This window comes from Carica papaya, chromosome 7 (genome assembly GCF_054855325.1).
Source record: "Carica papaya isolate Zhongbai chromosome 7, ASM5485532v1, whole genome shotgun sequence".
Lineage (NCBI taxonomy): Eukaryota > Viridiplantae > Streptophyta > Magnoliopsida > Brassicales > Caricaceae > Carica > Carica papaya.
In genome coordinates, this window is record NC_142315.1 from 15,506,010 (window position 1) to 15,530,578 (window position 24,569).

Below are 24,569 nucleotides of genomic sequence, written 5' to 3' on the forward strand. Positions count from 1 at the left end.
ATCACTCACATGGCATGCTCTAAATCAAGAATAATTCAACTTATTAAGCCTACAAACACAAGACATAGAACAAAAAAAATCATAGAATTATCAATTTAATCTTCTCTTTTTTTGTCTAAAAATATCACTTAAGACGTTTAAAGAAATACTAAATTTTTCACTGAAACCTTGATAATTTCTTATGCACCATCCTTCTTTTCTCCCTCTCCTTCTCTCTCTAGATCACTTTCTCTCTTTCTCTAATTCTTGAAAGGTGGAAGAATGGAAGTGTGGAGAAAATGGGAATGAAGGGTCCCTATTTATAAAAATGAGAGCCATTGGATTTGCACTAAGTGGCAAAATTCGATGAAGAGAGAGAAAAAAATGTTCACCAAGAAAACTAAGGAGGAAGACCTTCTCTATCAGTGGTGGTGCCAGGAGCAACGGCACATCGCACGAGGTGGACTGTGGCACACTGCCCGAGGCAGCAATGGCCTCACCCACCCAGCACACTGGAGGGCTAGCCTGTGCGCGCACAGGGGCCTATCCTCACAGGCCTGCTGTGCGCGAAGTGACTCACAGATGGCTGTCTGGGCACAACAAGACGCGCATGGAGTGACCCCACACCGTGCGGTGGATGGGACGTGCGCATTATAGGCACGTTCTGCGCCAGCTCCGTGCGCGGATGCGATGCGCGCACTGTTCTCACATCTTGCGCCTGCTACACGCGTGCGCATGCATAGTGCACAGGCGCCCTCATGGGCAACCCTTTCTTACAAGATTTTCTCGTTGGATTTTTCTCCTTTTTTTTCATTTTTTTTCAAAAATCATTTTATTCAAAATTTAAGGATTAAACAATTAAATTAAAATAAAATGAGATAAATAGGATTAAAATACAATACAATCAATATAATTTACGAATTACGATAATAAATTGCAGAATAAATTAAATAAGTTTAATGTGGCCGAAAGGCTTGAATAAATAGGATTTTCCAAATACAAGTTAAGCACAGTGGTGAGTGGGGTGTCACACTGCGTGCCGCTCCCATGCACTCACGCAGCCAGCTAAATGTCTGCCAACACGCACGTTCCATCTGCACGAGATGTGAGGCATGTAATCTACGTGCCTGTTATATTTCACATAGATAGCACTCGGATTCGCGTGTATGTGCGTGTGCCTACGCAAGCAAGCGCCTCAATTAACACATACAGTAGCCACTGCCAATGCAAGCGTAGGCCTTGGGTAGTGCGCACCGCCCCAGAGGAGTGCGCTACTATTTGGGGGGCATGTGCCACTCCTTAATTGGCGTCCCTCAGTCTTCATGTCGATCATTATGTCACCTTCATCTCATCAGTCATCCATCAGTTACATTTGTCAGTTGTCTCATTGCATCAGCCAACTTTTCCCTCCCTCTCTCCTCTCGCGCCACTTGGTAGAAATTTGATGACCCATTTAATCTATAAATAGGGGCCCCTCCCCATTATTTCTTCACACGCCATCTGCATTTTATTTCATTTAAAAGCTTTCTAGAAGAGAGAGAGCTAGAGAGAGGGAAAGGAAGGAAAGAAGATAAGGAACGTAGGAAATCTACAAGTTTTTATTAAGGAAGATTTTGGTATTTTCTTGTACATTCTAAGGAGTATTTCTAAAATAATAAAATGAAATATTATTTGATTAAATGAGAAATGGAATGTATATGTTTAGTACTTGTTAAACTTTTATTTAAATATCTTATGAGCAATGAAAAATAGTACTTGCATGATTAAATAAAATTATTTACATTTGACATTTAATTAAATGATATGAATATGATGATATGCAAAGTAATGCATGAGATGTTGTGATTTCACTCAAGAAGCATGGATATTATGTGAAAAGCATGAATATTATATGAAAAACATGGATATTATGAGAAAATGATCATCAAAATATTTATGCATGGCATTTTAAATTAACATGATCTATTAGCCTTTTATCTCTTAGGGGTTATGTTTCTCCCCCATCTGGTCTAAAAAGACGTAAGAGGATTGCTCCCTATGAATGACGGTGTACCCCCTGATGAGAGTGGTTATGTAATATGATTGTAGGTGTCACTGTGGCGACGTACGCTAGTGATTATAGTTTACACGTAGGACCACTGTGGTTGGCATAGCCGTGGTTGCAGAATGTGTCATGTTTGGCAAGCCGTAAATATGTTGCAATTTAGCAAGCCGTAAATATGCTAAAAAATGAAATAACTTGTCTTTCCATAGTGGTAGTCAAAAATCCACATTACCCTCAGTAGATATAAGTCAAAATGGTTTCGTGCAAAGAGTAGATAAAAGATAAAAAGAATGCATGATATGATTTATATTTGTTTTATTTTCTCGATTCTATGCATGATATGATTGTCTTGATGTCGATGCCTTTTCAAATAAAATTAATTTTCTTTAATATTAAAATGAACTTACAACGATCGCCAATAGTAAGTTGTTTATGGTATATTTTTTTAAAGTTTAAGTACTTTTAAAATCTTAGAAATATTGTTTAAATACTATTTTTCTTATTAAGTTTATAAAACTCGCCCCTTTCCATGCCCCCCATATGAGAACGATAGTGAGGAACCAATCGTTGATTTACCCATTGAAGCCTTTGAGGATCCCGTTGATCCATGAACCATTACAAATACATGTTTTGTTTCACACTCTAATAAGTCAATTTTTTAAAAGGCTTATAATTATTATTTTGCCAAACTTTTGCCTCAGCATAATAAGATTTGGACCTCATACTTTATTTTGTAAGGGATTGTAATATTTCTTCTGCTGTATATAATTTATCTTAATACACTTGTAATATGTTTTTGTATTTGGCTCCCTTATGCTATACTTAGTATATGGAATGTCACAAATAGTATCAGAGTAGTTATGCAGAATAATCCCTTACATTAAGGTTATAGTACAGGAAACCACTCTAGAGAACTTAGGAGATTTCCTTTTTTAAAAATAGTCCATCAACTCATTGACTCCCTTTTTTTTTATAGGACCAATGACTCTAGGGAGACCATCAGTAGAAAGAACCAAGAGACTCAAGGCCCAGGACCCACTGACCAGGGTTAAATTTACCGGGCTCTTCTGAGCAATTCAAGGCCTAACCGCAACTATAGGATAGAACCAAGCCAATCAGTGCCAACATCCCATAGCCCAAGACTATCACCTTACTGATCACTCCATCTCCCATAACATTGCCAAGTTTAGGAGACTGAACCCACCTCATTTTGAAGAGGACCTGACCCCTTGGTCGCAAAAGTTTGGATTTTGCAAATAGAGAAAATTTTTCCATCTTGGACCTGACAGAGGAACAGAAGGTTCCCCTTACCACCTTCATGCTAACCAGTGAAGCCGAACACTAGTGACAGCTTAGGAAATGTATCCTACCCTCCCCCACCACCTAGGAAGTTTTCATGGATACCTTCTTCAAGAATTGCTTCCTTATATATATCTGAGAGAATAAAGAAGAGGAATTTCAGGACCTCTACCAAGGGAACATGACTGTTAACCAGTATGCCCCCCGATTTGCCCAGTTATGTAAGTTTGCCCCTCTGATGGTTACCCCGAAAAGTTATAAGGCCCAGAAGTTTCTGAACGATCTATTTGTAGATATGTATGATCGAGTAGCAATGCTCAGGCCCAACTCGTATGCCCACGTGCTTAAACATGTTCAGGTGGCTGAAGACCTCATCTCGCCCTGCACCAACACATTACTCGAATCTGTACCCAATAATAGCAGCATCAACTATAAAAACATAGGAGAAGGTTGTCTGACCTTGGCAACAATCATCCTGACAAGAGACCTCGTGTTGCCCCTGTTCCTACCCTATCCCCACCCACTAGAAATCCTACTAGACCTACCCACTATGCCAGCATTGTGGATTTTACCACAGTGATTAGCCCTACCAACGTCTAAACAACTCTTGCTACAAGTGTGGGAGCACTTAACATTTTGTGAGAGATTGTCTTCAGAAACCCAAGGATATGGCCTGACTAGTTGTCCATGGACGCGTCTACCACCTTGATGAGCCCCATGCCCTTACCACTCCTGCCATCATTCAAGGTATATTTTCTATTCATAATACCACTACCCGAGCCTTGATTGACAAAGGTGTTACCCATTTTTTTATATCTTATTCTTTTGTTTGTAATTTAGATCTTAAGCTTGAACCATTGAATGAAACATTAGCAGTAGAAACACCATCTAAAGGACTTTTAAAAGATCATTGTGTGTATAAGAACTATAAGATAAAATTCTAAGAAACAGAACTACTAGTAGATCTTATACTTCTAGATTTTTCAGAATTTGACATTATTTTACGTATGGATTGGTTGAAAAAATATAGGGCAATTATTAATTGTGAAGCAAAGTTGTAACAATTCACTCACCTAAAATAAAGTAAACTGAAAACTTGTGCTGTAAAAGAAAATTTATTCTTATGAAAGTTTTATATACACTTTGTTTGCTTTTCCTAACCTTGTGGTGAACTAGAACATGGACACTAATCTAGTAGTTTTTATAATCCATCTGGTTTGTAATTTTTTAGACGTATTTTTGGAAGAGTTTCCAAGACTACCTCCCCCAAGGAAGATAGAATTTTCCATCGACCTACTCCCAGGAACCCGGCCCATTTTGAAGCCTACTTACTAAATAAGTCGTACTGAACTTGCTGAAATAGAGCACCAGCTCTCCGACCTCCTAGGACAAAAGTTCATTTACCTTAGTCATTCTCCATGGGGTGGCCCTGTACTATTCGTGAAGAAGAAGGATGGTTCCCTCAGACTATCCATAGACTATCGAGAATTCAATCAAGGATGGTTAAGAGTAAGTACCCCTTACCCTGCATTAATAACCTTTTTGATCAATTGCAAGGTGCTTCAGTCTTTTTCAAGATCGACCTCAAATCTGGTTATTATTAGTTGAGAGTGAAGGAAGAAGATATTTATAAGACAATATTCTGATGTCGGTAAGGTCAATTCGAATTTAAAGTCATACCCTGTGGATTGACCAATGCCCCTACTGCATTTATAGACCTAATTAATAGAGTCTTCTATCATGCACTGGATCAGTACGTCATCATTTTCATTGATGACATTCTAGTGTATTTTAAGAACCATGAAGAGCATGCAGACCATTTGTTCCATGTACTGGAAACCCTCCATCGGCATCACCTGTACGCCAAGTTCAATAAGTGTTCTTTTTAGTTGGACCACATATCTTTCTTCGGTCATGTGATTTTAGTGAAGGAGTTTTTGTCAACCCCTCCAAGGTCGAGGCTGTTATTAGTTAGAGCAAACCAACCAATGTTGCTGAAGTTCGCAGTTTTTTGGGATTGGTCGATTATTACCAACGATTCATTGGTGGTTTCTCTAAGATCGCAGCCCCCTTGACTCGACTCACCTGGAAGGGTATAGTCTTTGATTGGGATGATCAGTGCGAAAATGGTTTTATTAATTGAGACGTCGCCTCACTACTGCCCCCATATTAATTATATATGATAGTACTAAATGATTCCAACTTTTTTATGATGTATCTCACATAAGTCTGGGATGTGTACTCATGAAGCATGGTTAGGTAGTTGTTTATGGCTCCAGACAAGAGAAATTTTATTAATGTAACTACCCCACTCACAACCTGGAGTTGGCTACGATTATCTTTGCTCTGAAGATATAGCGTCACTATTGGTATGGCTAGACCTTTGAAATCTACACGGATCACAAGAGCTTAAATACTTGTTTTCTTAGAGAGAACTTAACATAAGGCAGAGATGTTGGATTGACCTCTTGAAAGACTATGATTGCACGATCCTTTACCACTCCAGTAAGGGTAACATGATCGTCGATGCTCTGAGTTAAAAGGAATCCACTACGTTGGCTTAGTATATGACTTTCAATTAAAAATTAGTTGATGCGATGCAATCACTCCATTTGAATCATTATGACAATGGCATTTATCTCACCCAAATTCAGGCCCTACTTAACCTTTTCATATAGATTTGGGAAGCTCAGTCCATCAATCTTGAGATTTTACGGAACCTTGGTAAGTTTACTTATGACGAGTTCCCCAATTTCAGTATCTTTGATGATGGTCTATTCCGATTTGGGTACCTGCTACAGTCAGGAAAGATATTCTGAAGTCAGCCCATGCATCTAAGTTATTCCTTCATTCGGGAAGCACTAAAATGTACCATGACTTGAGGCACCAGTATTAGTGGCCTAGAATGAAGAAGGCATTATTGATTTTGTCTCTCGATGTTTTACTTGTTAGAGAGTCAAGGCCGAACACCAGAGACCTAGCAGATTATTGCAAGGCCTCCCCTATCCCAGAGTGGAAGTGGGAGCATGTGACTATGGAGTTCGTCACTAGTTTATCCAAAACCAGCTCTGGTTGCAATGCAATATAGATCATAGTAGATAGATTGACCAAGACTGCCTATTTCTTTATCATCAAGACAATAGATTCCACCAGCAAGTTAGTCCACCTATACGTCAAGGAGATTGTTCGACTCCACGGTGTTCCTTCTTCCATTGTTTCTGACAAAGATCCTTGGTTTACTTCCCATTTCTGGGATAGCTTCCAATAAACCCTTGGCTCAGCTCCTTCAACACTACCTATCATTCCCAAATTGATGGAAAATCTGAGCATAACATCCAAATAATTGAAGATATATTAAGCACTTGTGTTCTTGACTTTAGTGACAATTGGAATCAGCATCTTCCTCTTTGTGAGTTTGCTTACAATAATAGTTATCATTCCAGCATTGGCATGGCTCCAGATGAACCTCTGTATGGTAGGCCTTGTCGTTCACTAACTTACTAGAACGAGGTCAAAAACAGGCGTCACTTGGGACTAGACTGCATCTAAGAAACCATTGACAAGGTTACCATTGTTCGCAAGAATCTTACCACGGCCCAGAGTCGTCAGAAGAGCAATACTGACTGTAGGAAACCACTGGAGTTTGTTATTGGTGATTGTGTCTTCCTTAAAATCTTCCCCTATAAAGGTAAAATGCAGTTCGAAAAGAAAGGAAAACTGAGTGCTCAGTTTGTGGGACCTTTTATGATTTTAGAACATATTGAACTCATTGTGTTACGCCTTGCTTTGCACTGGATTTTGCAAGTTTACACAATGTTTTTCATATTTCCATGCTTAAAAGAAACATCCATGACCCCTTTCATATTATTCCGCACTAAGAAACTCAAGTTCAACCAGACATGACGTACGATGAGTTTCCAACCGCGATTCTCAATTGGACAAAGAAGGTCTTTGCACAACAAGAAATTTTAATGCTTGTTTGTAACAAATTTGGAGGACCAATTTTTTTAAAGATGGAGGGAATGTAACACCCCAGAACCTTTGTGCTTTAATGTGTTGTGTAAAACTTCTATTCATTTGGGCCCTAAGGCCGTTAACTATTTAAATTGATATTTTAAATTTTTGCATAATTTTGAGTTTTACTTAAAAATTTATTATTATTTATTTATTATGGTAATTTTATCACTAACTTTGAAATTTCAGAAAAAAATGGAGAAAAACAACGGAGAAATTATGCGAAAAAATTTTCCCCACTCGTGCATGCCCCACGTGTTGCACATACGCACGCACCTGGCCAGCTGGACATGCGCCTGCGCACACGCCCCATTTGTGCGAGTCGCAAGGCGCGCAGTCTATGCAGAAAGACAACTCCACGAGCAAGTTCCTCGGATAGTACGTGCAGTAGGCACCGCCAGTGCGTACAACAAGCCAGCATGGCAGGCCTTGTGTGGCGCACACCGCCCTCAGGCAATGAGTGTCGCCTCTTGAGCGGTGTGTGTTGCCCCCTTGGGGAGTGTGAGCCACTGTTCAACCAGCACATCACTACCATTCGGGAGGCGTGTGCTGCCCCTTGGCTGGCGTGCCCACGACCTTCGTGCTGATCATCAGGTTACCATTATCTCATTGGTCGTCCATCAGTCACATTCTTAGTCATTGTGTTGTGTCGATCAACTTTTTCCTCCCTCTCTCCTCACAAATTTGTGCCATTTGGCAAAAATCCGACAACCCATTTAATCTATAAATATGGGCCCCTCCCCACTATTTCTTAACACACCATCTTCATTTTACTTCATTTAAAAGCTTTCTAGAGAGAGAGAGATAGCTAGAGAGAAAGGAAGGAAAAAAAAAGAACATAGGAAATCTATAAGTTTTTTATAAGGAAGATTTTGATATTTTTCGTAAATTCTAAGGAGTATTTCTAGAATAATAAAATGAAATATTGTTTGATTAAATGAGAAATGGCGTGTGTACATTTAGTAATTGTTAAAATTTTATTTAAATATCTTATGAGCAATGAAAAGTAGTACTTGCATGATTAAATAAACTTATTTACATTTGAAATTTAATTAAATGATATGAATATGATGATATGCGAAGTAATGCATGAGATGTCGTGATTTCACTCAAGAAGCATGGAGATTATGTGAAAAACATGAATATTATATAAAAAACATGGATATTATGAGAAAATGATCATTGAAATATTTATGCATGGCATTTTAAATTAACATGATCCATTAGACTTTTATCTCTGCGGGGTTATGTTTCTCCCCCATCTGGTCTGAAAAGACTTAAGATGACCGCTCTTTGTGGATGATGGTGTGCTCTCTAATAAGAGTGGTTACGCAATATGATTGTAGGGGTCATTGTGGCAATGTACAGCCATGACTATAGTTTATATATAGGACTACTATGGTTGGCACGGCCGTGGTCGTAGAATGTGTCATAGTTTGTCAAGCCATAAGTGTCATGTAGTTTAGCAAGCCATAAACACGCTAAAAATGAAATGAACTTGTCTTTCCACTGTAGTAGTCAGAAATCCATATTGCTCTCAGTAAATATTAGTCAGAATGGCTTCACACGAAGAATAGATAAAAGGTGAAAAGAATGCATGACATGATTTATATTTGTTTTATTTTCTCCATTCTATGTATGATATGATTGTCTTGATGTTGACATTTTTACAAATAAAATAAAGATGTTTTCTTTAATATTAAAATGAACTTACAAAGAGCGTCGATGGTAAGTGGTTTATGGTGTATCTCTTTAAAGTTTAAGCACTTTTAAAATCTTAGAAATATTGTTTAAATACTATTTTCCTTATTAAGTTTATGAAACTCACCATTTTCTATGCCCCCCAGATGAGAACAGTAGTGAGGAACCAATCGTTAATTTACCCATTGAAGGATTCAAGGATCTCATGGATCTATGAACTATTACAAGTGCATATTTTATTCTGCACTCTAATGAATCCATATTTCAAGACGTTTGTATTTATTATTTTACCAAACTTTGGCCTCAATATTATAAGCTTTGGAACTCAAACTTTATTTTGTAAAGGATTGTGATATTTACTTCCCCACATATAATTTATCTTAATACACTCGTAATCTATTTCTGTATCTGGCTTCCTTATGCTATACTTAGTACATGGGATGTCACGACTGGAATGTCAACAGTTGGAGCAGTGGCTTGCTAATAAAATGCCTAGTCTAGATTGCATTTTTGGTGGAGAAGTTGGTTCTCAAATCAAAGCCCAAAGTTAGGCATGTGTGGGGTTGCCCAGTCCACAGGTTGGGCAAACAAGGCTTGCTCCCATAGGCACCAGTAATTTGCCCATGAGGTTGGAATAAATTTTCCCTCTCTCGTGACCAAATGGTGTCAAATGGATAAATGGATCAATTTATTATGCCATCCTTGTGCTTGCCGAAGCCTTCTCACATGTCCGCAGTCGGCATGCCTGCGGGCTGCCACATGATCCCTTTGCACGTCCATGGGCTTACAAGCTTACAGGTTGACATGTTTATGGATTAAAGGAATTTCTTCAATCCGTGGAAAAAATCCCATCTTGTTTTTTCCTTTTTCCCTTGTTTTTTGAAACTCAAAATGCAAAAATTAAAAATCAAATTTACAAAAATTAAAATGAAACCATACATTATTGAAATACCTCAATTTTATTGATAAAAAGTTTGATTACATTCCTATTGTTACGCATTATTTTAGAAATAAAATAAATAGATTAATAATTAAGTAATTATTTGGTAAAATAATTTCTATATAAGTCCATATATGTAATTAATCATAACACAGGATAAGAAACAAAACGATGACTTGGGCATATAAGTCTTAAATGTTTCCTCTCCTATGACAAGTGAGAGATAAGATTTTGAGTTCATCTAAAAAAGAAAAACCATGGGTAAGCCTTCTTTGAAAAAGTCTCATTCTCGAAGTATAAAAAGAGAAGAGACAACAAATCGAAATTCCAAACTATTTTCTCTTATTTCTTTCTTTAATTTGGTAGCTTGAAGAAGCATATATCAATAGCCATTCTCTTATTTTTTAAGTTTTTAGAAAATCATAAAAAAATTAATGCTTTGTATTTGCTACCAATAGACAATCATAGCAAGAAAGCTTTATGAACTATTTCATTATAGGCAATTAACTTGTGTCATTGCAATTTGTAACCAAATGGTAGCCTTGAACATTTTGTCGAGAAAGTATAAAGAAGCACACACTCTTGGATTATCATCAAATTGACTCTTACATCAATCAAGATATTTTCTATAACAATCTATTTCCTTAAGTGTGCATCTTTGAAAGAAGCGTTGATAGATGTCGAATCTACCAAAAATAAATTCCTATTCAAACAAGAAAATAATATTGTAGTTATGGTGAGTAGGGTCGAATCCACAGGGAATTGAGTCATAATATTCTTTTACGACTAACAAATAAATGAAGTGAAAGGAGGGGGTTTTTGCTTTGTGTTGAAACTGAACAACCAATGGATTAAAACAAACCAGCAAATTAAAAATCAATTAAATGAGATTAGCATAAAATAATTCAGCAAAATAAAAAAATAAGAATCAATTATGAATAAGTTTTTGGCCAAATAAATAATATCAGTTTCAATATGCATGATTGATCATTGATGCAAAAATAATACTTACCATTTTTTAATAGACCGACTCTAGTTATTGGAGATGCTCCTAATAACTGATTTTTCCTTAATCTTATATTAACCAAGAGATATTTGTTGATTAAACCTTTCTAGTAAAATAACCTTGAGACAATTTTAGAATTTAATTCACTAATAGCATTATGGATGCGAAACACCTGCTCCTAACTAATAAACTCAACCGCACAGTTTATTTAAATTAGATTATATATCTTCTTAGTTTGAACACTAATTTACCACTAGTTATCATGATATGTTGAACAATATTGATTCAAGAATCTCAAATAAAGATATACTATTATTCTAGACACACAACGGACCTGTTGAATGAACAACAAAAAACATCATTCTTATGCATAGAAAAATATATAAATATTGAAAATAAGGAATAATAAAAGTAAAACAATTAGATCTCACAACCCTAAAATTGAAATTTAATTAAATTCTTGACTAGAAAATAGGAATATCTAGCCGCTCATTGTGAGTTTAGTATACTAGCAATCATTTACAATCAACACAGAAAAATTACAGAAAAACATAAAGGAAATATGTCATCATATTCTTCTCCGTTCTGGCTCCTTATGGCGCTCCTTTTCTGCCTCCATTTAAAGAGTGAATCGTGTGTAGTTAGGATTTTTCTTCCCTCGATTTCGGCCTCTTTCTATTTTTAGAAGTATCCTTTTTACTTGGTTTCATGTTTCTACCCTTTTCTTTGAGTTTGAAAGAATCATGAAAGATTAATATACGTTGCTATCGTTAACGTGTAAACCTTGCCCAAGGCTTACCTGTGTACGAACTAATATCTGCTGCCAAAACTGCCAAGTGCAAGCCTTGCCCAAGGCTTGAGCACGTATGACAACTCTCTGTGCTAAATTAGCTCTGCTGCACTATTTTTCGGATGTTGAGTCTTATTTTCCCACTTGCATAAAAAATTATCAAGATCCTTTAAGTTAGGCAATAAACGACTTAAATATGCACTCAATCTAAGCAATAAAAGTGGTGTTTATGTACACTATCAAACTCCCCCCACACTTATCTTGTACTTGCCCAGAAGAACCACACAATACAAATCTCCAACTCTCAACTCCTCACCTTCAACCCATAATCAACTAAATTATGTGAATTATAGTAGCAAAAGCTAATTAAACAGCAAAACCTAAAATTTTGTTATCACTCAACTGAATTATGTGAATTACAACATAAGGTGAGGTCTTTATAAAGGCTTTCACTAAATAAATTCTAATTAAATACGAACACTAAAATTCTGCCCAAACTCTTAGCTTATCTAAATCCCAATCTTAAAATAAAATTAAAATGTTAATAAGGATAAAATCCAACATTAAAAAATAATTAAAAATTAATAAAATATTAACTAGATAATTCTCCTTCCTTTTACCATAATTTCCATGTGCTTTAATTGTTCATGTGGACTTCAATTTGTAGAAGAGTCATTCTTGGAAAAATCAGCATAAAAAACATGTAAAAAGTAGGCAAAAAGGAGAAGAGTCCTCGTGGGTTACACTTCCTCACCTCCACATCTGACCCACGCAGGCTGGAATCCCACATACCCGCACTGCCTGTGTGTGTGGCATTCCATGCACAGAGCAACACACTTTTAGGCATTCGGCTAAGTCTCTCTTACACACTAGCTTTCCTTCTCATGCTAGAAAAGACCCCACAGGTATGAGTACTCCCTCTCGCACATGTGAACAAGGTGGTTCACATGTGCAATTTGTGTAGTCTGTCACTCCCCACGGCCAAATGGATCTGAGTCTTCTTTTTCTTAGGCCAAGGCTCAGCCTTACTCCTTAACATATGGCTCTTTAAGCCCATGAAGCATCACTTGGGCCTTAAGCCTTATTGCTTGAACAAACTTGGCTCATTCTTTAGAATTATCCCAATTAGGAAAGTGATTAGGGGTATAGGTATTTTTCTCCTTGAGACAATTTAGTTTTGGAAGTGAAAAGAAATTAAAACTGCTTGCCTAATTGGGACGGGATGCTGCTTGGATTTTTGGGATGTCTCTTGGCTTGATCATGCTCACATCACTTTGTTTGCGGTGGAGCTCGCCTGAAAAGCTGGTGGATCTGTGGTTGTAAGAGGGCTCATGGTGACTGTGGCTAATCTTTTTAAGAAAAAAATCATTGTGCTATACATGATGCACTTTTTATTAGAGGTTATTCCCTTGGGGAGGGAGGCTGCGATATTTTAAAAAAAAATATATATATATATATATATATATATATATATAGAGAGAGAGAGAGAGAGAGAGGTAATTATGAGGTATAACATATGGGTTCGACCTTTATTTAGATTATTATGAAAAAAATCTTTCAATTCACAAAGTCTTAATTTTTTATTTGTAAGGGAATATCACCCATTTGCCCCTCATTAAAACGTTTGCCTTCTCTTAATAAGAATTTTCAATTCACAAGGTAATTATGTAATATTTTCTTTCATCCAAATAAAACCATCTTTAATATTTCAGGTGGTCACTGTATAATTGATTTAGACAATCTTTACTTAATATAATCTCTATTGAGTTAATCCATGCAAAAAATCATTTTACTTTCAAATTATTAGTAAATACTAAATTTTATGTGTAATCCTTTAGGTCCATTATCAAGGGCAATCGTAACATCCCACGAAATGCAATGTTTAACTTTTTGGGATGTTTTGGCAGAATTTAGGGAAGGAAAAAATGTGGAAAGAATTTAATAATTTTTATGAGACTTAATTTAATGATTTTATGAAAAAATTAGGTGAAAATTTGAACAAAAATACATTTTGGAATTAAATGTGAGTTAGGGGTATTATTGGAATTTAAAGAAAGCCAAGGAAATTTTAAAATACAAGAAAATCCCCTTATTTATCATTATGGACCAAAACAAAGTGAAAATACTAATTAGGACGAAACTGTAATCAATTAGGGACCCAATTGAAAGAACTTTGGGTGAATAAGGGTGAAATATAATTCTGAGAAGTAGGTCATATCAGCATGATGATGTGTCTACCACCCAACCAAATCCTTCCATATGGGCAACCACACAAAAGTGAATAGTACGCATGGTTTCCATGCGTACAAAGGCAAGTAATCAAATTGGATGGTTGTGATATAACCAAGGATAGGATGTCCATGAAACGATCAAGATCTATTTGCGCGCAAGACAGTCTAGATCTCATAATGTTTAAATGAACGGCAAGGATTAATGAAAAGGTAAAAAGACCTAAAAAACCTTAGTGAAACCCTAAATCTGATTATCATGATTTAAGAAAGATCAAACGGTAATGATTAATTTTTGCACGTGAAATAACCAAAATGCCCTTGATCAATCCAACAGTCGAGATTTAAGAAAAAAGATTAAACAGTTAGTGTAAGAAGTATTTAAAGAAACCTTAATCAAGTTTTTTTTGGAAAAGGGAAAACGTCATTGCTGCGAGGGAGAGAAGAGATGGGGAGATTTGGGGCAATGACAAGCGGAGAAGAGAGATCAGGAGAGAGAGAAGAATGAGTGGAGAGATTTTGGTCGCATATGAAAGGAAGAAGAAAAAAAAAAAGAAGTTCATGGGGAGGCAATAGGGAAAGTGGGTGAAGTTATAATATCCCAAATACTTAAAGAGTAAAAGGGATCCAACTACTAAGTAGTTACGAGTGCTAATAAAATGTTTATTTAAGGGAAAGATAGAAATCTGTTACATAATAATCTAGGTTGAATATTTATATCAAGCCATAGATTGGCAAACCTAGATATCAAAATATAAAATAGTGTTCTTACAAAATAACTACATCAGAGTTTGGTTTTAACTATTGCACTCAAATTATATGCTTGAGATTTACTAAGGATCTGCAAACGGATCCAAACAAGCTTCCAAGGGTAAACCAAGGAACAACTCCTCGACTTCCACATCATATGGGAGGGCACAAATTAGGGGTGAATTCCATGCAAATCGTGAATCCACTCTTGTCAAAGGGAACACCATCATTCATAGGGAGTGGTTCACCAATCTTTTCATACCATAGAGTAAGGAGAGACAGAAGTCCCTCAGAGATAACAGTCAAATAAATTTTCATTCTTTTCACTTATTTATTCAGTATTCATATCAATCATACGTTTCGAACCTGGTGGAGTTCCATGACATATCCGGCCCAAGGCCTATATTCTTGATAACATATCCGAAACTCAGTGGGGGTCTATTAACATATTTGACATAAGACCTATATACCTGAACTTGACCATCGGAATATTCCTTAAAACCAGGGCTCCTAGAATAACCCTCTTCACCATGCCATATAGTAACGTGAAGGGTCGACCCATACGCATTTCCAATCATCATAGTTTTCATACATCATGCTTAACATTTCATATTTTATGTTCAAAAGTATAGTAACCAATCAACGCAAAGGTTTATGCAACCAAAATCATCATGTTCAATAATTCCATAACTAAATATACAAATTATTATATAAATTCATGCAACAAAATATCAATCAATATTTAAATTATTCCTTCTAAAAAATATACTTAGAAGAGTAAGAGAAAATACTAAGAGAATCCTTTACTAAAACTGAAGTCAAATAAGTCTTAAAAGAAGGGAGAAAAAGACTTCTAGAAACCCTCAAACAAGCTCTTGAAATTCCTACTCCTTTCTTCCTTAAAAATTCTGGAATTGTGAGAATTAAAAATGATGGACAAGAGAGAAAAAAATGAGTGTATGTACAAGTGAGGAGAAAAGGGGGTTTAAATAGATTATTGGAGACTTAGGGATGCGCGACAAGTGGCAAGCATCCGAAAAGACACGTGAATGTGTGGTTGGAGTGGATTGCCAGCGTAGGGCCCACTCAACATGGCCAAGCATGCCAGACAGGATGTGCCAACCGTTGTCCTGTCTACATGCGGCTAACAGCGTGTAGTTGCACGCTATGTGCAGCCATGTTGTGCACTATGCGCGCATCGACAGTCATGTCACACATTGTGCATGCACGCAGCCAGCCACGCCCCACGTGTAAGCGGCCATGCCACGCGCTGTGCACGCACGTGTGCGGTCATGCCCCACGCACAAGCGGCCATGTTGCGCGCTGTGCACGCACGTGTGCAGCCATGCCCCACGCACAAGTGGCCATGCCACCAGCTGTGCACGCACGTGTGCAGCCATGCCCCACGCACAAGCGGCCATGCCGCGCGTTGTGCACGCACGTGTGCAGCCATGCCCCACGCACAAGCGGCCATGTCGCGCATTGTGCACGCACGTGTGCAGCCATGCCCCACGCACAAGTGGCCATACCGTGCGCTATGCACGCACGCTAGTAGCCATGCCATGCGTTGTGAACGAACATGGGCAGCCATGCCCCACACGCAGGCAACCATGCCGTGCGCTGTGCACGCACACAGGCGGCCATGCACTGTGCACTAGCGGCCATGTTGCGTGCTATGTGCAGCCATGATGCGTATTGTGTGCACACTATTCGTATAAAGTGCGCGGCGTGTGTGCTTCAAGTTTGCCCAAGCGTAGTGCTGCAATCACTTCCGCGGGATTTTAGGGATTTTTTCTCTATTTTTCATTTTTCTTTCCTTTCTTCTTTTTCTTCTATTTTCTAAAAATGTTAGAAAAATTATTAAAAAAACTTTAATTCAAAAAATTATAAATTTAAAATAGAATATAAGAAAGTTTAAAATTGGAAAAAACTAATAATTAAAATATCAAAAATAAATCTCTAATTTAAAAATGAAGTTTAACCATATTTTGAAGTGCAAAGGTTCGGGGTCTTGCAAAAGCAATCCCTAAGCAGACGGATGTGTGAAGCCAGCCACACGAAAACGATGGGGGGCAAGTGGCGCATGAGTCGCTAGAGTGAGAGGCCAAAATTGTGTCTCTCCAGGTCAAGAATCTGAAATCTAATGCCGATCTTGGTAAATTTTTCCGCTTTATGTTAAATATTTCTCTTTTTAAATTAAATCTCGTATGCGAATTTTAGGAAATCGGGAGTAGAAAACTAGAAGGGGAGCTGGTTATGTGAAGCTTGAAGCTGTACAAATTTTCCCAATCCCTTTTTCTGTCTAGGATCCTAGGAAGATTTGGGTTAGTGTTTGTTTAGTGAGATCCAACCATATTTTATTAAAGTTTTCTAACAATTTCCTCAAAAATTTGCATAGATTATTATGGGTTTCTGGCATGTTTTACATATATATATATATATATATTCTTTGTTTTAGGTCGTAGATCTGCATGAGTGCATGTACCATTTAAATAGATGTATATATAAATATATATATATAGATATATGTGAGTTTGGAAATATATGTGCATTATGTGTGTGTATTGGTATAAATTTATATTTGTAGTATATTGATGAAGGCGTGGGGGTATTGATGATATAAACAGGACTATTCATGGGTGTGGATTTGTGTATGTAAATATAGAGTATATATGTATACCTAAAATTATGTGTAAATATTGTTAGGTGTGAGAATTTTAGATATATGTTTATAGGTCAGTATATATATATACAGATATTGATGTGTGTGAATATATATTTGTAACTATCTATGTATCAGTATATATATATATATATATAGGTGATGATGTGTGTGAGCATATATGGAGGTAGACATGAATGTGGGTGTATGTGTAAATGTACAATATGTATATCATTATGGGTATAAATATGTATGAATAAGGCTTAAGTATATATGTACATGTAAGAAATCAAAGTCATTGTATATGTGTTTATAATAAGTGTAAATATACGTGTTTATTAAATGTGTGTATATGTGTATAAATATGTGTACACGTATAAATACAATATGAGGCATGTGTATATATATGTATAAAACTACGTGTCAAATATATAGGTAAATAAATTGTGTAAATGTGTGTATGTAGGAGTACGCATGTATATTAGTTTGTGTATAAATGTATATATACTTAAACCATCCATGTGAGTATGTATCTCATATATATGTTATGACATTGAATAGGTATCTTATTTAAGCAATTAATTTGATTTGCAAAATAATAAACAAAAGAACTTCTAAAAACGAGAAAATTTATTTAGTAGGTATAAGAGAGGGAGGGAGGGTTTGTGTGTTCTCAGTTTTGGCCCGAGATTGTAGTGAACCCTACTATGGGTACAAACTCAGTCAGACATAGCTGGGAAGTCCCATACCAGACGTCGTGGTTGGAAAATTGTCTATTGGTACCCATTACTATTTACGAAATGGGGATTTTATTGGTATTTGATTATTAATTATTATATTTGAGTATCCACGTAGTAAAGGAGATCCTTATTGCCTTTAGTGTTACTGGTAAAAACAGGATCGTGCGATGAAATTTTAAAATAAATATACATGAATATATGAATGGAAATGAATTGTGAAAATCAATAAAAGTAATTTATGCATATGTGAACATTGGTAATGTTTGTATCAGTATGTGAATTGTAAATGTGAGTTGGATATCAATACGACTATGTGAATGGTGATATCAATAATTGCTATATGGAATTATGAAAATTAGATATGAAACAAAGAAAAGAATTTGTGAAGAACGAAAATTGAATAAGAATTTTTATTACGTTAATTTCAATTTGGCATCTACTTGCATTTTTCTTGATTAAAATTTGCATTTGTTTTCTCAACCTTGTGAATGTTTATGTGTAAGTCTTTGTTATGGATACTGCCATCTTCTTACAGGATTATAAAGATTTTGAAGAAGCCTTTCATCTTTTTGTTAGTTTAGTTTGTATGGTAGAACTAAATTATGATATTAATATAATTATATTTTTATTGAGTCTCATGTATTGTAACTTCGTACAAATGACATATAATTTGATTTTTAGCCTATTACTACGCAATAGTGAGTTTTATATGTGTGGTAGCGTTTCCTCTCTGTAGAGAAATCGGGACATTACATCATTGTTGAAACATAATTTTATATATTCAAAATCCATCAGCATTACTAACAATACGTTAATCGCAAGGATATGACAATAATTAACATCATGATTTTTTGTAAAATAGTTCTCATATAGTAAAATTTTCCTGTGACATGAATGCCTAGAACATAAACAAGGTATATATGGTATGTTAAACTCATGTCATCTAACAATATGTAATATAGCTAGTTAATTTATCATTTTTTTTAATTAATCATAATGCTGATGGACATGATTTCCTAAATTAAGATTCAATCAATAGAACATCTATTTTCCTTACTTGATACAGATAGATCATTTATTAATATTTACATACCTTTGTGGAATGACTTGTTCTGTATAATACAATAAAATGCATAAGTTAATAGTATCGAAATGTTATAAAACACTCACCTTAAATCTAAGAAATAGTCTATAACATTGTCACAATAGATATCATATAGTTGATAAACAAGTAAAACTCCATGATAAAACTTCATTACGTAAGTTAACTCATTCCATAAATAGCACCCACTAAGTTATTCTTGTATGAACCATACAAGTAATTAGATAAGAGCAGTCAAAGTTTTTTGATTAAGCACAATATGTACTAACCTAAACTTAATTTTAAAATTAAGTTTTATGATCTCATAATTAGGAACCTTAAAGGACATTATATTTTGGTTTACATAAAGATATTTAAATCTTCAAGATTAGAAATAGTATATAGCTTTGGTTCATCTTTTATTACCATTAAACAAAGGATAACTTTTTCATTGTCAAAGTCCTTTTATTTTCTAAAAGGTATTCATTCTCTAAACATATATAACCATTAAGCCATTTTCTTTCTTCTCTTGAAGTTTCTTTTTAAGTTGAGGAAAACCATATATAACCTACTTTTATGCACTCTAAACAATTCTTAATTGACTTTGTGCTTTATTGAATTCTTTATTATGAAAATTTTTATTATTACTTTTGTTTATATCATTTTTTGCTTTTTTTTGGATTTTACTAAATGATGTGAAACTCAGGATCAACAATGCAATAAAAAAATCGCATATATAACATTGGCATTCAAAAAACTTAAATCTCTAAATAAGCTCTCCCTAATTAACTCACATTCAACCTATGAATGCAAACTAAGGTAACTGGGAACAAAAAAGAAATGGAAAAAATGCTACAACTTACCCAATAAGTCGATTTGATTCCTTGACTCAACAAGATGGTTGAAGAAATCTCACTTGATCAAACACTCTCTCACAATTAGCAATAAGCTAAAAAGTAATAATCTGAATTTTTATTAATCTAAAAAGTTGTGTGATTACAAAGTAAAGGTGAGTTCTTTATATATACATTCATCGGATTAATTCTACTTAAACTCAAAAATTAAAATCTTAATTAAATACTTAACTTAACTCAATCTAAAACTGAATTAAAATAATAATTAAAAGAAACAAAAATAACTAGGATAGTTCTTCTCCTCTCTTGGCCGATTCTTGAATCCTTTTCGGATTGAAATACTTCGTATCTTCACAGCTTGATATTCTCTTTATTTAGTTAATTAAATTGAGGAAGTTGAATTAAAGAAGGATGAAACTTACAGGTTTGAAGCATAAAACACATGTGGAAATTCGACAAGGAAGAATTCTTGCTTGGCCAAATTCTTCTGAGTCTTGAATTCTTTTCTCTCTTAAATATTTTGTCTTTCTCTTGAATTCTCTCTTCTAATCAATGTAGAACTCTTCATGTGACGAATCCCAGCTGAAAAAAAAATCAAGAAATGAGAAAAGACATGTGAAAGGAGAGAGAGAAGAGGTCTCTCTCTCAAGTTTAACTTCTCCTGCATGGGTAGAAGCCTTCTTTCACTAAAACTCGTTCTTGGGGGTTTGCCTTCCTCTAGGACTCTCCCTTGGGTTTCTTGTTATCCTTATCTTCTTTTTGCTGCTAAATCAAATCTAAAAAGGACTCTTTGAACCGATCTTGAGAGAAGGAGAAGTGTGTAAGGACTCTTCCCTCACAGATGAGAGAATCCCACGTGTGCAGGTTCTCCTCCTCCCACATGTCCGAGCCTGTACATGTGAACTAAGCTGCTCACATGCCCACAATGTGGTTATTGTGGGCCTCTATGGCCGATGTGGCCAAACTTGTACTCTTGTTGGGCCAACCCAAGGCCTTTTTTCTTGCCATGTAACCTCCCAAGCTCGCAGATTGGCACATATACCCCAATTCTATGGCCTTGAGCATTTTTGGGCTTTCGAATGGGATCAGACCTCACTTGTTGTTAGGTTGAGCTAGAAGTCCTCTTAGAATAGAATCAAGTTCGTTGTGGAGTAAGATTCACGGAATCCTTGGGGGAAGAGGATTCCTTTTTCTCGTGGGAAAAATCCCCCATTCGCAGGAGAAATCCTAGGTATGCCATGTGAGCGCGCGCAACTGTGTGCGTGTATGCACGCAGGCAGACTCCTTGATGAAATTAACTTGTAAATCACTATTATTTTAATTATAAAATTATATTTCCTATTTAAAATCATAAAAATTTATTTGAAATAGAATCTCTTGTGGAGTTGGAAAAAATGCATTTTAAATTTTATCAAATTTAATAACTTTTAGGGTGACTTATTAAATTTGTCTCCGACGTTTGACTTTTGTTATAATTTGATCTTTTTTTTTTTTATTAGAGTTCAGTGTCTAATATTTTTTTTTGGTTTCAAACACTCACATTCTTTTTATTTGCTAGCTAAAAGAACTATAATGGTTAGATCATTTTTAGATGTTTTTAAAAAGTTTTAAAATTATTTTAATTATTTAATTAAAATAGTAAGTTAATATAAAAAATAGGTAGGATGTTATTATTGATTTATTACTCTTTTAATTTAGTTAATTAGTTAAATTTTTTAACTTATTTATTTTTTAAAACATCCAAATATGATTTAACTATTTTATTTTTTTTTTTTGTTAGAAAATAAAAAGAAACTAAATACTTAAAACAAACATAAAATGTCAAGAACTAAATTATAATAAAAAATAATATTAAGAACCAAATTATAAAAAGTGTCAAATTTTGAGAACTGATTTAATAATTTACTATAAATCTTAAAAGGTATAGTTATAATTTCATATGCAATTCTACTAAATCTTTGAATTTGTAGCAAATATAGCTTAGTTAAGCAGTCTAGAGAGTGCATTTTATGCACCCATTAATTAATTCTATAAATATAAAGATGTAACCAACAATTGGTATTGAGTTTTATTTTAATTTCTGTAATAATAAAATGAAAAGGCATATATTTGTTACTTTTTAAAAGCAAATCAATGATTATGATGCAATTAAAAAAAAAAAAAGAGTAACGAAAGTTTGCAGAAATTTAAGCATGTAAATAGAGAATTGAAGGACTGAATTGTTTTTAAAAAATATAATAAACCTAATTATAGAGATAATCAATAAATAACAATTTTGATGGAATTTGTTTCGTAGTTGATTTTTATTTCATTTTGGGAAAAATAAAATCATTGAGATTGGCCCAAACTAAATTAGAGCCGTTGGATATGTACAAAAACATGTCTGAGCCCGGGTTCGAACCCGGGACCACTAGTGTGTGAGACTAGCGTGATAACCAACTACACCACCCAGACTGGTTGCTGCCACCGACATTAATTTAAGATTCAAAACAAACAACAAGTTTGATAGACATAACTCCTCTTATTTACTATTTAGAATCAAATTAAAAATAATTTTCTATCAAACCACGCTTTATTGACAAGAAATTTAATTGCCACCTTAGCAATGAAATCACGTAAATTACCTCTCTTTATTCTACACTTAAATATCACTGCCCCTCCAGCTTCCCTCCCTACTATTTGATATAATGAATTATAAATTTTAGAAAATTTATCAATAGACTATTTATAATTTTTTAAGTAGCAGGAAGAAAACAAAAAGCTAAAATTTAATTATTTTTTATTTTCTCTCCATATTATATCTATAAATTATTAAAGTGCATGGCTTTTTGATAATTTAGAAGAGAGTTACTATTATCCTCTATACAAATTCCTATTGTACACTACCTACTTTTTAATAAACTCCCCACTCAACTAATTTCATTTAATTTTATCTAAATTATGAATAAAAATTACAATTTCAAATATTCTCAAGTCATAATAAAACTAAACTATAATATTTTATTTTTCCATCATTATGACGTTTCTAATTTTTAACTTTTTTAAATAGTAATTTTATTTTAATTTTAGTTTTTAACTTAAAATAATTTTTCATTGATACTAGTCGTAATTCTATACAAGTCGACATGGCTATCGTTTTAACCTATTTGAAAGATTTTGAATATTCTAACTAATATTACTCGGCACACATTTTAAATTATATTATGTCACAATTAGAATGTATAATATTTATTGATGCTATTATATTTATTTAGATATAGATGTAAATTTGAAGGATTGTAATCTGTTCGCAACACGCAACGAAAGATATAAAACAATCAAATCAAATATATTTGTGCTTCAAAAATCATATTGCACATTAAAGAACAAATTTAAAACATACACGGTATCGCGTTCTCAAATTAAAATTCTTCAAAAATGTAATATTATGATCCCAGAATTTAGGCTCGGGATGATTAAATTTATATTCATAATAATTCTACAAATTTTAATTTTAAGTTTTCTTAAAATTTTTGAAGAAATATACATTTTGGGTGCATTTAAAAATAATTTTCAAAAGTCATAGTCAAACTAGAAATAAGAAGACTTATTTGAAAAAAAAAATTAAAAAATTGGAGCAAAAGTGCAAAATAGAAAAATGGGCATGTAGGACGGTTACATCAGTAGCACAGCCAATCGTCGTGCGCCGCATGGCAGACACGCAGGAGACCACGCGAGCGATCTGCGTGGCAATCGATTCAACGATCCGGATTCACTCCTGCATGGACAAATAATCCAGATCCATTTTCCCTTCAGGCTCGATCGAACAGTCCACGTGCATTCGATCGGATGGCTCTAATTTGCTTCCTAAATAAGCTAGATCTGATAGTGGAGATTGGGTCACGCGGGCCCAAACGAACAATCCAAATCAAAGGAAGAGGAGTATTTAGTCTCCTTTTCCACCAAAACCCTAACCCTAGCTGCAACCAATTTGCCGAAGAAGAAAAAGAAGGGCAAATGGAAGAGAAGCTGGCCACCGTCGCTGCCCGTACCGGAACTCATCACCGACGCCGAAAGGTGAGTTTTTTCTTCCTGTTCGCTTCGTGTTCCGATTTTTAAGTCACCCTAAACCCTTATCGGCACCGAAAGACCAAAGGAGAAGCCAAAAATAGAGGACGGAGTTTGGCCGAGCTGCCGCACCCGAAAACAAAAACTCCTCAGGTGAGCCCGAATCCTCTTTCTGTTCCCTTCTATTTTTCGACCATTGGTTTTCTAACATGTTTTCGGTGAAGGAAAACCGAAGGAAAACCACGACCGCTAGGGAGGAACGACGGAGGTTGATCGCATAAGTTTTCAGTTTGTAATTTTCTTTCTTTTATAGTTTTTAAGGGACATTCTCATAACCCTATTAGGCATTTAAATTAAATTATGCAAGGAATATAACCTAAAATTTAAAATATCTTCCACAAACTAATAAATCTTAATATTATTTATTTAACCAT

At 35.0% G+C, this 24,569-nt stretch overlaps 1 long non-coding RNA gene and 1 other non-coding gene across 2 annotated transcripts; one reads left to right on the top strand and one right to left on the bottom strand.

The window, feature by feature from the left end:
- Positions 1-16,320: 16,320 nt before the first annotated feature.
- Positions 16,321-18,791, top strand: LOC148252998 (uncharacterized). Its single transcript, XR_015813403.1, has 2 exons — positions 16,321-16,875; positions 16,972-18,791. It is a non-coding gene; the product is annotated as an uncharacterized LOC148252998 (long non-coding RNA).
- Positions 18,792-22,468: 3,677 nt separating this feature from the next.
- TRNAV-CAC (transfer RNA valine (anticodon CAC)) lies at positions 22,469-22,542 on the bottom strand. The gene has a single exon. It is a non-coding gene; the product is annotated as a tRNA-Val (tRNA).
- Between the last annotated feature and the right edge of the window lie 2,027 nt (positions 22,543-24,569).